The sequence below is a fragment of the Papilio polytes genome, unplaced genomic scaffold (assembly GCF_000836215.1).
Source record: "Papilio polytes unplaced genomic scaffold, Ppol_1.0 DF823691.1, whole genome shotgun sequence".
NCBI lineage: Eukaryota > Metazoa > Arthropoda > Insecta > Lepidoptera > Papilionidae > Papilio > Papilio polytes.
Window position 1 is genome coordinate 4,390,108 of NW_013525513.1, and position 17,110 is coordinate 4,407,217.

At 32.8% G+C, this 17,110-nt stretch overlaps 1 long non-coding RNA gene across 2 annotated transcripts in view; it reads right to left on the reverse strand.

Annotated features, from left to right (window-relative positions):
• Positions 1-897: 897 nt before the first annotated feature.
• The window catches only part of LOC106104184, a 47,637-nt gene continuing 31,424 nt past the window's right edge, over positions 898-17,110 (reverse strand). Inside the window, exons 3-6 of one of the 2 annotated variants that reach the window (XR_001225662.1) lie at positions 15,388-15,511; positions 15,224-15,315; positions 11,896-12,194; positions 898-2,362 (exon numbers count right to left, since the gene is read on the reverse strand). This is a non-coding gene — a long non-coding RNA (uncharacterized LOC106104184). Of the gene's footprint in view, positions 2,363-11,081; positions 12,195-15,223; positions 15,316-15,387; positions 15,512-17,110 lie in introns of those variants that run through there. The other variant, XR_001225661.1, reaches the window with a different exon arrangement.

Consider the following 17,110-nt stretch of genomic DNA (forward strand, 5'->3'; position numbering starts at 1 on the left):
CGCGTGTGGTCCGCTTCACATAATTCATGCGACTCGATAAAATTAAGTAATGCGGACGAAATAAAATGAAATAAAAGTATAATATAAGTAGTCGCTACGTCAGCCATATTTCATTCGGAGTTCACGCGACGTCCCGCGAAAACAATACAAGGACGTGGGCAGACGTTAGGAACATTCGCTTGCCTTCGCCGCGGTACTGAATGACGCGATGCCTTTTACTGTCTTTGTTTTTTTTTTGTATTGATGTTGATTTTGTCATTTGATGATTATTTCATACAGATACAGAATTTAATAATCAATATGTATTAAATATTAATTAATTAATGAATAAAAGCTGTTTAAATGTGACATAATTAAACATTCCGTTATGTCCAATTTTATCTTTTCAAGTTATAATAGTGGTGTCCACAGTTTGACAAATTTGATTATTTTTGAAAAATAACGGATATGTCAGTAAATTTTCGGATAAATAAGCTTTTTTATTTTATTTTGTGTAGATGTAATTTAATTTCCGGAAAAAAATTATGAATATTGAAGGAAAAATGTTTAGTTTTTTAGTTTCTTTAATTTGGCACTTTATCAAAAATTTTCTTGTCGATTTTTCTTTAATTTGAAAGCTTTTTAAAAGGTGTTTTTATTTCCTATGTGTTTGTAAATTATTAGGTACAACTGCTGTTAAAATGTTTTAAACTTGTATCGGAAATAGATAATTCTTAACATTTTAATGGTTCGTATTTTTGTACAATTTACATAGATAGCGGTTAACATTTTTTATTGCCATCAAAATATTATATACAATGTTGTATGAAAAAATATCTGTCGTTTAAAATTCTCTATAATAAAACAAAAGTGTTTTCTTTAAATTTATAGTTTAAGGTTTATTGACTATTTATTTGTTTAAAAATATAACACATTATTAAAATATCTATCTGATTGTTTTAGTTCCTTTTAGATAGATGGAATCATGTATATTTTTCCACTGGGGCGACTGCAATTGTGAAATAAAGATAGAGTCGCACGCGCCCAGTGTCACACGGCTAGCCGATAAGTGGAAATAGCCACTTAATTGGTGAAGATTAAAATACGGATAGATTTTGTTTAAGCATAAGTTTTACTAAAAACTCCTAAATATGACGTGTTGTTAAATCGAACTGAATTAGATATTTAAAGAAACTGGAATTAATGAATTGTATTAAACATCATTGAGCTATCAATTTGCTAACTGAAAATTAAATTAATGCATTAAAAAGTAAAAATAGCAAGTACTAAAAGATATATTTGAATGGATCAGTTTATTCATCTTGTTAAAATGTCGTATTCGTCGATACAACTCATTAGTATTCATTCGAATTGTTAAAAATGTCTTCGCTCTATCTTTACCCTGAATCATTTTGGTCTTTGGGTTCCGTAGAATTTTAACATTTTAGAATACATTAATCAAATAATAATATACTATAGCTAATTTAATTACTCATAAAATTTACTGGAAGAAATTGTACTCACATTTACTTACCTTTAATATTCAACTCCAGTAGATTATAATTATTAAGTCACTTTTGCTTAATGCTATCCATTAAATTTTGCCAGTACACTTTTGACATTCATGTCAAAATGAATCAACCAATCTTAACCAACTTCCCTATGACGTATTGAATACAAGCTTCAGTAGGGAGGTTGTCGGGACCTTTCTCTCCGCTTTGGAATTCAATTCCTCGAACATTGTAGAGTGGTAACTACACTTGATTATTCTTCGAGTTATTTCTCGGTTACCTTGATTCTACTGCGGATGTCTTCGTTGCGACATTGCTATTAAGAGAACCTCCAACTTTGATTTATTGATTAAGTTGTGATCATAGAATAGGTTTTAATAAATAGTGTGATTAAAGCATATTCGACCAAGTATGGAGATTTTAAATTTTATTAAACACTTCGACAATAATAACTTAAAAGCGACTTGAAAGTTACCCTTAAATACTATTTATAATTATAATGATGTGTTTTAAGATTATAAAATTAATAACGAAGGGTCTTTTTTAATACTTGCGGAACCCAAATATACGAATATGTATCATGTCAAATGTAAGGGTAGGACTACGTTATTGATTACACGCGAGCACACCCCGAGCGTAAACCTAACCTAACCTTAAGCCGAGACCTGACCCTATAATTTCTAAACAGGTTCCGAAATTGGCGACCGAATTTCGCTTGCGGCAGTACATTTTAAATGGTCCTTTATTAAAGAGAAATGAGATATTGTAATCACTACCTAGTTGCTCACTCGCAGGCTACTATACTCGTTTCTGCGTTTTCTTTTATTTGCTTCGTGTTGTTGATCAGCATCGATGCTACAATTGTGATATGCCTGTAAACAACAAGTGTAGATTATTTTTTGAATAGTAGTACATGAGTTTGAATTTTTTTACTCTTAAATTATGTGGAGATTTTAATACAACGAGAGAAATAAAAGACAATTTGTAACCTAAGGGATTTTAAATTATTCAAATATTTTTTTTTCTTTTCCAATAAAGTGACGAGCTTAACTAGAGAAAAAGTACCATTATAATAAATACTGAAAGGAAAATTACTTTTACTCGGCAATGCTCGGTGTGTCACTGCCCTTATAAATGCAGATTGTTCGAGACATGTGAAGTATTTATTATGTGGGGCAATGTCAAAACATTGCAACTCATGTTTTTAAACATGAAACATATTTGTAGTAGGTTTGTATTTTAATTTCGTATTTGTTTTCAAAACCTGTAATATTACCTACCTGCTTATATTTGAAATTTTCTTTTATTCGAGTATTCTTTACTATCACAAAAAAATCAACAAGTTCTGGAAATCAAGGATTCTTAACGCTGGTTCCCGTTACTTTGACCAAACTAGGTAAAAAATATAGTTACGCAAAGACCATAAAAGAACACCTTTACAACGGTCCTAACTGTAAAGACCTTGAACAATAATAAGCCCATAAAACAATGTAAAGAACTGCTCAATAGAAGTATTCTTTAATGGTACCCCAATTGCTCGCACCGACCGCCGCACACAATCAAAATAAACAACGAATTCACACAAAAATAGCAGCATAATAGCCCCGGTAACAGTCGCAGCCCATAAACTAATAATGGGGGAGATATGTTTTATGGGTTCGAAGTTTTGAATGCGCCGTTTGACTTGTTAAAATGTTTTAGTATGGTCAAAAACGTGAGCGGGTTAACACGTACGTTGTGTCAAGATCAGTGTTGAATAATGTACAAGTTCAAAATGGTGAAGATTGACGGGTTCTGCGCTCCGGAGGTGTGCGAGCGCATGTTCCCGCCAGGTTGTGGCGGCCATCTTGGACAAGAATCGATCATAGGTGTGCACATGTGAAGTGAAAAGTTGTTCGATCTCTATTATTGTGTTGGTAATGTTTAAAATGTTCAATGATTGAAAATATAAAAATGATATAAAGTGTAAATGGTATTTTTGGACCTGTGTAAATGTCATCTTTCTATTTTTAACTTTACGTGTTAAATACAATCAATTTATACGAGTACATACCTGTTATGAAATGCTATGCATTTAGTACTTTGAAATGCATTGAAAAAATCTAAACCTTAGGTGCCCGCTTGTTCGATTCTCAAAATAACAAAACAGAGTAATGTCAAAACTGTCATTAGCAGATATTATTTTTTTATTTATTTAAACTGTATTTGATCTTAACCTCAAAATTGAGTGTCTTTTCTATTATAGAAAAACTCTAACATTGCAAAAAATTAAACGCATCTTCACATGATTCATTTAACTTAACTTCATAAATAAAACAGTATGATAAGGGTTTCATTCCACATATCTAAGATAGGCGAAGGCAGAGATATTAACGATTCTAATCATTCTGTAAATACATATTGATTTGAAATCTAAAACTCATTCATTATTTTAATTAATCAAACGTCATTATTATGGATTCATTTGAATGTTTATGTCTGTCGTAGTATTTAAAGCATTTTAGGTTACATTTAAAAATGCTTGAATTAAAAGACTGTTATATGTATCTAGAACTTCAAGCAACAGAAACGGAACAGATACAATTTATTTGAAGTTTCGATAGTATTAAATTCGTACATTAGTTAACAATATGTCTTGTCTTGTCTTTATAATTGTAATACAAGAAAGTTAAACCAAAATCTAACGTGGATATAATATATCAAGGTTACAATTTGGTTCAAATTTTGTCAGGTGTAAGATACAAGCAAATTACCGCTTCGCTTCGCATGGATCGCAATCCTAAAGCGCGGCGGTTGAAGACTGCGCGCCAATTAATAATTTTGCACGATTCCCCCGCGCTCGACTGGCCGACTGTTTGGATACAGTAAAATACATTATGTCGTTTTAAATTATGTTATCTACTTAAATTATCACTGATTGCACCGTCGAAGCAAAGGTCCCTATCATTGCGGACTTTTATAATTATAGACAATGCATCCGATGAGGCTACGGCGTGCTGATGAGTTTAATAAGATTTAATTTCACTGTAATTTTAGAGCAAACTGATGTTCAGTGAAGTTTTAACATAAAATATTTATAACGTGTCGCTACTGGAGGAAAATTAAACAAGGCAAAATTAGATGGAGTAGGGACATTTTATCACGAAAGGCAACAACTAATTTTCCTCGCCATACCGCGTTCTTAGTAAACTATTAAACGATATTTAATTTTACGTAAACGGTGCACTGTTACACTCCATATTAATATCAGAGTTTTCTTCCATGCAAAAATTACAATATAGACAAGGGAATATAATTTTTATTACCAAGTTCACAAGTACACTTTTCCTAAACATCGAAAACAAGTTATTCGTCCCAACGAAAGAGCTAAATGCACCTTTTGCGGTGGACGTAACAGCTAGAATCGTAAAGCACAGCGTTTGTACGATGTTTTAACTTATTTCGTTGATATAAAGGGCTGCGTGCCGAAACTAACATTTAAAAGCACAATGTGTCTTGTTTTTAAGCTATTCGGTTAATCGTGTAAGACCTAGCTCTAAAAAGCTTTGCAGTTTCTTTTACACAATCAAGTTAAGAACGGTGATACAAAATAAATCATTTTAATGATAATAATTTTGTAAATTAATTTATTCTTAATAAACATTCTCCAGTAGGTATTCATAACGCTAACATAATCTTAAATGCTTGTCGGTCGAAGGTATTGTATATCTTGCCTTCCTCGTTTCATAGCTGTTATAAAAAAATAATAGTTTTAATTGTAGCGTTTGTTACACTTTATCAATTACGTAATAGAAATCGTAATTATTGTAATTATTGTCACTTCACATTAACCGATAATTACTTAGCAAGAATCATATCGCAAATTTCCCGTGTGTTTCTTCTAACGGCTTATCTTTCTAACTTGTACAATAGTGTGAAATTGAATAAAAAAGAGAATTCGCACTGACATCATTTTTTAAAAAGGCATCGGTTTTACGTGCGATTTAAGTTTCTCGTAATAGTCTATTCGTATTAAATGTCGGTGCAATCTGCATAAATTTAGTAAAACTTAGCAATAACTGTTATAATAGATGTAAAAAGTTTAATAGACTAATTGTGAACACGGTCGTTAAATTTGAAGATATATTTTTAATTTCTTTTATAAAACGTTTCACCGCAATACATTAAAACGGTTACCTTACGGTAGCCTCACGTCACTTTGTTCCTTACAGTAAACGGTTGACTATAGATTCAATATCTTTGACAGCAAAAAACTATCGCCTTATCTTGAACCACTTTAGGAGTTAAAAGGTGACATTATTGATTTGCCTTCGACTTTAGTAAATCATGTTAATTAGTTTGAACTTTTACTCCAAAAGTAAATCAAAGTAGCTCTCAAACTATTGTTATGTTTTATCTATATTAATATGATAAAGAGGAAAACTTTGCTTGATTGTAATGAATAGGCTCAACAACTATTGGGCCGATTTTAAAAATTCTTTCACCATTACAAAGCTCCGTTATCAGCGAGTAACATAGGCTATTTTTTATTGTTTTTTAAATTTCACGCAGACGTAGTAGCGGGCAAAAGCTATTAGTTATATAATGAAAAATGATACATACATCAAATTTTGCCTGTCTTCATAAATCCGTTGATATTACGTACTGTATTTGGTTGGATCGTTGTTGCTACTTTTTAATTGCACTATGCCAATGTTAGACGTGAACTCGAGTAGTTAAAGTCCGTAACGAATCCGCTCGATCTGTCACGCCACTCATAGATTTGTATCGGCTATCTTTCTAACGACCAATAAACTTTATCACACCATTTCGGTAGGAATCTCAATAATTATCGATCTATAAATTTTTATTGACGATTAAACTGTGCTTTTTATGATCAAGCATCGGTGAAAGTCTGAATAATATTCTAATACCATCGGAGTATGGCAAATTTTTTTGATGATCCTTAATTATTTATAACGAAAGGAATCGTCGTCAACGAATGGGTTATCGCGTCGAAAGCGCAATTTTTAAATCGTTATTATCGTGTATAAAATTGAATATTCACGGCGGGAATCGAACAGAAAGCTTGCGCCGGCGCCGACTCTGTTGATATATGGGGGCCCCACCACATACTTAACTAATAAACCCTTCCAGTTAAAGAGACACACTGTGATATATAGCCGTCCCATTCCTGCAAACATCTACCATTATAATTACCGTGGTTATTTGAAAATGTACGTTCATCCTCGCACATCCTCAAAGTACGGGCTCTTTTAGTAAGCTGCTTTATCGCTCGATAGTAATTATGAATAAGTCTTCATAAATTATTCAACACGTTAAAGCCTACCGCATCCGTTATAAATTAATTAAAAGAAGGTAATTGTTTTCACACATTATAATAGAAAAAGTTTCTTGGCGAAACTTGGAACCCTTTAGAAGTCATAATTAGTGGCCGTTAATGAATACTCTAATGCACCTGCTACAACAGTTACAATGGTGCAATAAAACTAGAGCGAGATGAATGTCCGCGCTCCGCTCTACCGCCAAAACGGTGAGCGGTCAAACCGACAAAACGACCCGGACTCCATAAATGTTACATGCGGGCCGAAAAAATCAACGTATCTATTATAGAGGCCGTTTTTTGTTACATCGTTTGGTTTTACAACGCAGTCGTAAATTATAATTTATTAAAGGAACGAAATTAAGATATCCACATCTATGGCGGTGCGTGTTTTAGATTGTAATTTCCGGACGCCCTTAGTGTAGTTCAGCGGGTCCGAAGCAACGGACCGCTCCTCGCGGCCGGAGTTGTAACTGCTCGCCTGCACAAGGTGCTGCGGAGTGGTCGATCGTTATGCATATAGCGTGTTGGAATCGTTAAGGCGGCGTGACCCACCGCGCTCGGCTCCGCGCCGGCGATGCATCAAAGCGAACGAACAGCCGATTCGATGCGACACACGTCTCGCCAATTTGTGCTTCGCAATCAACGGATTCGCTCAGCGACCGCGACGAACACGTGCTCTGATACCATTTGAAGCTTGGAACGTCTTCAAACTTGGACTCAGCCATGCCAAACATTTGATGTATGAGACTAGTGCGGGTGACATACATACGTGCAGTGTACTTACTCTATTTGTGTGAGTGATTAGGATAAGAATTAACTCACCACGTGCCAATATTAAGACAAGATTTATCATAACATTCCAAAAACGTTAAAAGATTAGAAGTTATTTTAATCAACAAAATTTTGTTTATTTACGTATTGCCTTTAATTTACTACCCAACTAAATGTAGATTAAAAAACGTACAATCAAGTCAGACTTATCGCAGACAATGTTCAAGGCATCGGAACTGTGTAACCGTCTCCGCTTAAAAAAAACAATCGGCGTATCGCTTATTACGTGCTACGTCTGGGTACATATTGAAATTACACGATTTGCTTTTACTTTTTCACACGCGCGACGGGAGATGCACTCGGTACTCGGCAGCCGGGGCACGAATGTTGGACTCATCATCGTCTACGCGGAATTCTGATGAGAGTTTCCTTCTGCAGTGCACAAGCGATACATAAAACATGCGGCTCGCCGTCATGTTTACAACGGACAATACAATCGCGCTCCGTGTGCTAAGCGCGCTTTATAATGTGCTTCAAATTACCTATGAAAATATACGGTTCTATCGCTGGAATTGTAGCGAAGTAGTGACGTCTTAAACAACAATCTTAACGTGATTAGAATCTTGATTCTCTTTTTGATGATTTAAGTATTTTTAATAGAATCTGTGCGATATTTTAGTTGCTGCAGAGGTCAAAGACCGTAGCCGTTATGAATGCGAGCGCACGGAGAAGCCGCGCCGCGAAAATATGTCTCCAAACAAACGAGATCGTACAAAGTCTAGCGCTGGCCGTGTAGGAAGCGATAATATAAACTGCCACAGCTATGGACACGAAACGGAAATAAACGCCGGTAATTATAATTAATGTAAGTCCATTATTAATTAAGGTTTTAATGGACAAAAATATATATCTTTAACTTTCAGGGTTTTCTACTAGTTATACCTATGTGTTAAAATAAAAACTCATTTGAGTTAAAGGAATCGGTCGTGCCATTTGTTTAGAAATAATTTAACGTTATCTTTCACAGACGGTTTAATAATAACTCATGACGCAGTAGACATGTAATTATGTTAAAATTGCCTCATTAAAATCAAAAATTGATTTTTAAACGTAATTTCATATTCAAATTGAGCCTTTTTAATTTAAGTTAAAGGTATCGTCAGCGTATCGAAACTGTATTTTTATTTGAAACTAAACACCATCGCGACTCTCTGCAGCCTACTTACTACGAAACAGGTTCTATATGGATCATGGCAATAAATCATTAGCCCGCTAGTAAAAGTCGCACACATGGAAAAACTCTCCACTGCTGTGATTATAGCTTAATTAAAATTCTTGTTCTTACCCTACTCTCCTCTAATTCTTACGCCATACTTTAAAGTTGAAATCTATAAATCATATAAAAAAAATAAAAACTAAAAGTAGATCAAGCTTAATAGATCAACCGCAATTAAAAATTGAATTTATTTATTATACATACAAGTACTTGCATACAGATCTGTGAAGACTACGGCATTTTCGCGATTGGAAATCTAGGGCGGATGGGGTGGCATGTCGACCTGTCTCCCTGGCCTGGCCCCCTGACCTCTCTAACTAACCTCAGCCGTTCAGTTCTCGATTAATAGAGCGGTCATTTTCAAGAGATTATCATGAATAGGTCATTTATCATTGCTCATATTGTCAGTAGCAAAAATATAACTAATCCCGATTAATATAAATTCAACATTTAAAAATCAAATTCGTAATCGTAATTAAAACACTTCTATCAATTTTTAATTTCTCTTAATCATCTATAAAAGTTAAATAGCTTTCCTAACAACTTCATAAATTATTGATGGGAAGCTAAACTTAAGGGTAATTCTGTTCTCAATAAAACAATAAAACTGTCGACTTTATAGCCGTATCAATCAAAAAGTAGTTTCACATCCACGCAAACCGCGTATCAAATTTGAATTAATTAATGGTAATTTAAATAAATTAGCAATCCGCTTCAACAGTTTACTGGCGATATCTAAACAAAACTCCAATTTACTACTGATATTAATAAATTACAATCCTGCTTCACCTTTGTTAAGCTTTACTATGCCTTTAGATATCTTTAATTAGGATTAGGTTTCTTTTTGTACTTAAATTCTTATCTATACTTATATTATAGAGAGGATCGATATCAAAAATTCTTTAACTATTAAAAAGATACATTTTCAGTGAGTAACATAGACTATATTTTTTTTTAGTTGAATTATATATTTATAAAAATCTAACATTTGTGAATATATAATTATTGTTTCAATTAACAGGTGTATCAAGCACAAACAAAGGATTTAGAGTTTTTCACTAAATATTTAGTAGTGCCAACATTAATTAGGTTTATATTTTTAACTGTTTTTTTAAAGTATAACTTTGACCATCCTTAAATGTCAAATAATAGGCAATAGCACTATGTAATTATTGAGGTCGGTTTAAAATTCTTCCAAAGCCTAAGATGGTTTTTTATTTATCCGCTGCTTGAAAACAAATGATAAGTTTTTTCCAAATTTCCATTTCGATGTCTTGCTTAGTAAATGATGTGCCTTTAGCTAGCATTGTGGTAGTTAATTGTGCCTATTAAGGTGTTAAAGCCTATCCCCAATCGGTTCGATGGCTTGAATTAAGATAAAGTTCGCACCTGGTAGGCTGTTTAAACGTCGCGATTCGAAGCGAGCGCAGTAAGGCGCAGTGTTTACGACTTAGCCGCGTCGGACACTTGCCCACTCCGACGATATAATCACCTCGATAACAATATTGAAAGTGACCAGTAATTGCTTAATATAACTGGAACACGTTTACAATAATAATAAAATGTATCAAATAATGATCCGTTAAAATGTAAACTTTTATCATTTTTAAAATAAAAAGCAGGATATATTATTATATAACATTAAGAAAATTTAATAAAAAGCCTGTTTAATCTCATTTTAACTTTCATTAATATCATAATCATATTTGTGTGTTAAATAATGAGAATAAGTTGCGTAAAAAATATTTTCGTTCGGTAGTGTGCGTCGAGCTTTAAAGCTCCAAGCTTTATAGAGGGTTGAGTTTACAGTATATTTTATAGGATCAGCTGTTTGATTACGTCACAACAGATATTAGAATCCGTTTTTATTATACTGCGTCTTTAATTAAATCAAAAGAACTGAAATGTTATTGTCATTAAAAGTATTTTAACGATATTTATCACGATTCGCGGTACTTTAAGAAAATATCTTAACTAATAAGTTCTTTTGTTGCTCGTAACTTCGTGAGCGTGGAATTAAATAAATTAGCCTCAGTGACTTCTACAAACATCAAACCATCAAAAACAGTCCAGACATTTCGGAGGTTACAAGAAACAAAGGTGAATTTCAGACGGACAAAAATGAAAATAAAATGGGGTTTTCGTTATAAGTATCAAAATATTACTTTTTTCTATACATACAGACGATTTTACATATAGATAAATGGATATCTAAACTTATCTTTATTGCGTATTTTTGAGAATGTCAACTACAGGAAAAAGTACATAACCTTATACTTAGTAACTTCTAATGTTTCCCTATGCGTAGAAAAAAAACTTATGTCCTTCACATCGATCAAGATAAGACTCAAGTATTTTCTGTTTTAAGAAATGGTGTGACCAAAAGGTCAATGAGTAATTAATTCGTATGTACGAATTCCAGGCATAGTAACAGCCGTTAAAATGTTGCATGAAATACGTGTCCAGGTATAAAATTGTTATTTACATAGGGTCTGGTAAAAAGTGTAATTGTGTCGCTTCGCAAAAAACAACTTTGAACAATCTTTATGACTGAGCAATGGTGTTCATGCGACCCCTTAGACATTTTTTCCAGAATTTTTGTCTCTGCTGTTTTTAAGTAAACAAACATTGCTGCAACGATGAATTAAATGATTGGTCTTAACATGTCAACGGACGTTTAAATGGTCGAGAAAAAATTGTACGCTAAACGTCGTTAAATACCTTTTGGTAAAGAGTAGTTTTTCCGTAAAGGACGACTAATACATCTGCAGTATTTGACTCGTGACGAAGTAAAAAATTTTTGATCATTTTTGAACACTTATCGTTAATCTTTGTGAAATCGGCATTTAAAAACTAAAAAGAAAGTCTGCGGTAATTCGTGATCTTTAAATTCGTCGTTTTTCATCGTGCCACCATTAAAGGCCACCTCGTAAGATTGATTTCTGGCATATTCAGTTTTAAACTTTTATTCAATAAATACGTTCTTATTTCTTTTTTTGGTAATCGATACGAAAGTAAAGCAACTTCGTTACCTTGTACCGAACCCCGGGGGCGAAATCTCAACTGGCTTCGACATAACACGAATCTCAATACCGGCCGTCTCGAAAATCCGGTAATTGTTCCGCTACAAGAATTCAATGTTGCAATGCGATAAATCATTTCTCGTAGCAACAGTACAGCTATTAACTTCGTGTACATACCTTAGTGTTTGCTCCGACCTCGTGTGCCCTTTATCCAAGATCGTCGGTCATTGACAATTGTTCTCTATGGCTATACTCTTACGTGCAACACTGTTGCATACTTTTTTCCAGAATAAACACGCAAGCTGAAACTTTAATTGACTAATATTAAACTCTATATGGAGGAAACATCTGCATTTTATAATTTTCCTTTGAAAAATTATACGAAACACGTCGAAAATAAATGGTGGAAGAACATAACTATTCGAAATTACATTAAAACTCGTAATGACATAAAAGATAAACTGAAACATAGAAGGAATGTGTACATATGTCAACATTTTAATTGAATTTCTTATAATTGTTATGTTGACAGGAAATGTTGCACTAATAGGGATAAGCAAACATTTATTATTTGATTAAGAACAAATTGTAAACAAATTAAAGTACAATTACGAGAGCCATATTACTAAGAAGTAAATGGTCATAAAGTTATTTTTTTTTTAATTTTGTAGTATTCTATGGGTATAGTAATGTTACAAAGTGATGTCATTCGTAAATGTAACGAGTTATTCAGGGCAGTGTCATTGCGCTTCGCCTAGAATAATCGACCGCCCAATTTGTACGCAAGTTCAAGGACCCAATAAAAAATGGGCACGTGAGTGTACGCCGGCTACGGGACGTAACGAGCTATTACACGATACTTATTCACGATAGCATCGCTTATAACGCTGTATTTTAAGCTGAAGCTATTTTTCAATGAATCTGGACAAAAAAATCTAAACGTAATCTTAGTAATAATATCTTTTGTAATTTTACATTATTCTAAGAACGAAATAAAGTACATTGATTTGACATTTTATAAAGGAGAGACAGTAGTCAGAGAAAAAAAAAATATAACCTAACCCTTTGAGGAAATGAAGATGGAATGTTGGCCGCAAGATAATGATAATTAAAACGAAAGCATGAGCACTGAGCTAAGACGATTATATCTCTAAATATTAAAACGTTTATAATTATGTGAATTAAGTTATAAATATTTTTTTAATTGTTGTTATTCGAGATATCCCACACGAAGATGTTGCGGACGTGAACAATTCAAATTTAATAACGAGCGGTTACGTATGCTCATTTGTTAATTATAATAAAATTTTAAATGAAATATTTATTTACCATACGAATATGCAAACAAAAAATTCAGAATTAATTATAATGTTGGAATTTCTCTACTGTAATAGTTACGCGAGTACAATTTCTGATTGTAATATTGAGTTAAAATGATATGTGAAGTCAAAGGTAGGCTCACAGCTGATAAAATATAAAACTGCTGTTAAGTATGTTAGGATAGCGAATCAAAAGTACAAATCAGTGGAATGGCCTCTAAGCCGCCGCATACTCGTAAAGAAATAAAGTCTGGTCGGCGATTTCACTTTTGTAAGCGTCTTTTTCTAGTTAATGTTTTTATTGTTATATCGTAAAGATAAAAACTTGTAAGGTGTATATTAATTACAATTCTTGCACCTGCGTATGTTAGTACGAATGTTTTTACGTTAGTTTTGTATTAGCCAACTGGTTGCGTTTGCGATCGGTACTGGTTTTGTAGGGTGCGTTGTTTCGCGCCCGCAATGAGTTACGGCTTTACCGACTGGCCCAGTGCTTATAGCTTTCTTACGGTTGTTTGTACCTGTATGAATTGTTACTTTGCTTTAATCCTAATGAATGCGGTTGTAATGTTTTCTTGACGTTCTGTTTTTTTTTAATCCAATGCATGCAAGTGTGGATTGGATACAATTCACACTGGCTGTATAGAAAATCTTTTGTTCTTAAAAAAAAAACAGAACTTATATTGTAGAAGGCATGTCTAGACACGAAATGAAAAATACGAAATAAGATTCATATTTCAAGGAAGACCGGAACACGTGTTCTGCTTCCCACAAGAGGTCGTGACATTGGAGAATTTACACAATATTATTTTGAGTTAAATGTTATGTTATTCTTAAAAGTTTAAGGTTATTATTTTTAGTAAACTTACAATTACGTACATGTTTTTATTGTTATCCACATGTTATATTTTTGGCTACTATTAAAAGTGTATTTTCTGTAGTATTCAATTGAAATGAGAAATTATCACAAACCCAAATAATCAATTGAAACTTTTCAAAATACATAGACTAATAAGATTATTGTCAGCCAGTTATGTGTAAATAAATTGTGTCATTTCAATTAATGCCGACTATATATTTTAAAATTTTAGTTTGTAAAACATCAATAAATAATTTCCAAGTTTTGCGTTTCATTTATCCAATATACAAACATGTAGAAGTTGTACAAGTCTACTTACGATGCGGAATATTTGAAGCATGCATACCTCGGCCACCGCATAGGCAGTACGCACCCAAGCAACATTTTTATCATGCCTTCCTATTGCTGTCAATTCTCGCAATACTTTTCTTTCATATACTTCAGGAGATACTATTTACCTGCTTTATGTATCGAATGTTTTATTTAAAGATAAAATATAGCTAGTGGCTTAATTTATTGATTGAAATACGACTTTAAAACTCATGTATTGTTGTTATTGTTTCTTCAGAAGCAAAAAGTATTAGTAAAAGGTAAAAATAACTAACAATTGTAAACAACACAGGCCTATTAATATATTCTTACCAATAAATACACGAATTTATTCAATATCTTAACATTGTTCCTATTGAAGTTTTTTTTATTAAAGGTGTATTTAATACAAATATCTAATAACAGATCTATTTAGAATACCAATTAAAACATTAAGATACAAAGTTATTAGATATCAAAGTTACTGTTTTGTATAAATTCAATTGGTATTTGTGACTAGAACACGTTGTTCGAGACTATTTATTACTATAATACTAATCGCATGTCTGTAAAACAGTAGAACACTAATCATAAAACTACCTGAAAACAAAAGACTATATCACTAATACGCTATTACCGATCATATGTCCATACAAAACACTCGGGTCTGAATTAATGTCTTCATAACACGCTCGCGTGAGTTAGGCCAGTATTGACACACGCGTTAGCCCAGAACTCTAACTAATACTTGTATTTGTCATCCTTTTCATTCGACTTTAACATAACAGAGATAACGATATGTGTAAATACAAGGGTCGACAGTCGAAACCCACAGATACAATCGCATTACCTTTTATTTAAGGACAATTGTCTCGTCTTTGCGGGGAATTTTTCTTCGAATGTCAAAGCGGGAAAATCCGTATGTGTCATCGTCTTCAACATCTGAAATATAACATATTTCAATTAATTTACAAATTTCTAAAAATCCGTACGTTTACCCTATTTTACACATACCTTTACTGCAGCCAGTTTTAAGTGTGTCAATATTAAATGAGACTATCAGTTTGACATGGAGGAAGCAGAGGTTATTATAAAATGATTTGGACTAATCATCCCCAGTAGTCATTAAACCGTTTTCCTGTAAATAAAATTTGTTTTTGATTTACCTAGATTGTATAAAATATGTATTACTTTCTGAGACATATTATAATATTTTACTCTCTCATGGCGTGCATCACGACAATATTCTGAACTCTGTGATCTAGGAGGGCGCGCCACAATTTGCTAAACGCTCACGCCGATGATAAAGGGTTATTCGCTTGAATTATTATATTATTATCCTCAAGTGCTTGTACCTTTTGTGGATTAATAGTATTTTTCATTTTTATAGAGAAATAAGATATTGGAGTGAATTAGTTTAATAAACCGTATCGAATTTATCCAGATAGAGTTCATAGAGTAAAAAAATCAGATGTTAGGTGCAATATAAAAGTTTCGCTATTTACTCTATGATAAAATTCAAAATCAATAATTGGCAGAATTGTAATTTAAATATACAGGTTACAAAAAATGTATGCTAAGTGTATTTTTTACTTAAACGTATAATTACTGAACGTTAATTTACCAAGAGGATAGAGAAGTCTCAAGTATAATTGTATAATTCGGTAAAAAACCAATGACCAACGTAGCTAGCAAAAAACGTACCGACGATAATATTATGCGTTGCATGTTCTTTGTGCCGACCTTGCCATTGCTATAAATTGAACAGTTGTGACATGCAAATCTCCACTAACTGCGCCTGATTTATATCCCTACCAACGTACGAACTTAAACATTTACGAATCTACATTGTTTTTAATACTTCCCGAGCTATAGCCGCGGAAGCGGCATTTATACTATGATATTTACAAATGTTAATTGCATAGATTTAAGTTCAAGATATTCGTTACAAACCATTTATAAGATATTTGAAATATTAGCATTCATTTGCTTCCATTTTTTATTATTATTGAGATATATTTTGCTGAACATATTTAAAACATATTAAAAAACACAATTTTGTAGAGTAATTTGTTAAAAAAAATCATATACTTCATTTTTTCGAACATTATTCGTATTATTAGTAAATTAAATAACGCCTTAACACAGTTCAAAGGGGATTTATAAAAAGTTCAATCAATTGCATGTTCTTTGCACTGGTATGGCGCCGGGACCGGTGCCCATTGGCCGCGGGCCCGCCGCTGCCGGTCTACGAATAACAACTCACCTGCAGGCGCCATCATTATTCCAACTTGCAACTCATAATGACAAACATTCTTTACATCGATCGACTTGATGATTGCTAAGATGAAGTGATAAGAAGTTTGGTAAATTTCATTGTAAATTGAATTCAGATTGTAGTATTAAATAAAACGTAAATAAATTATTTTTCCTATCTTTTATGGTAATTCTTACTTTTGCTGTAATAAATATTGCTTGTAGTTCATACAATAATAATTTAAAAAAAAATGTATTATGCTTAAGAGTTCTTTTATCATTTTATAATTTATTTGTTTGTTATCAACCTCAGTTACGGGGTACTAAAATATATGGGTACTGGCGAAAACCCAATGGATACTGTTGTTATATTGACTTCAAAAGTCCAGGTTTATAGCAATGTGAAATATTTTCAAATTTGACAAGTATAGCGGCAACACCTTCTTTCTGATGGTTGTTTTGCATATCATTATTATTATTG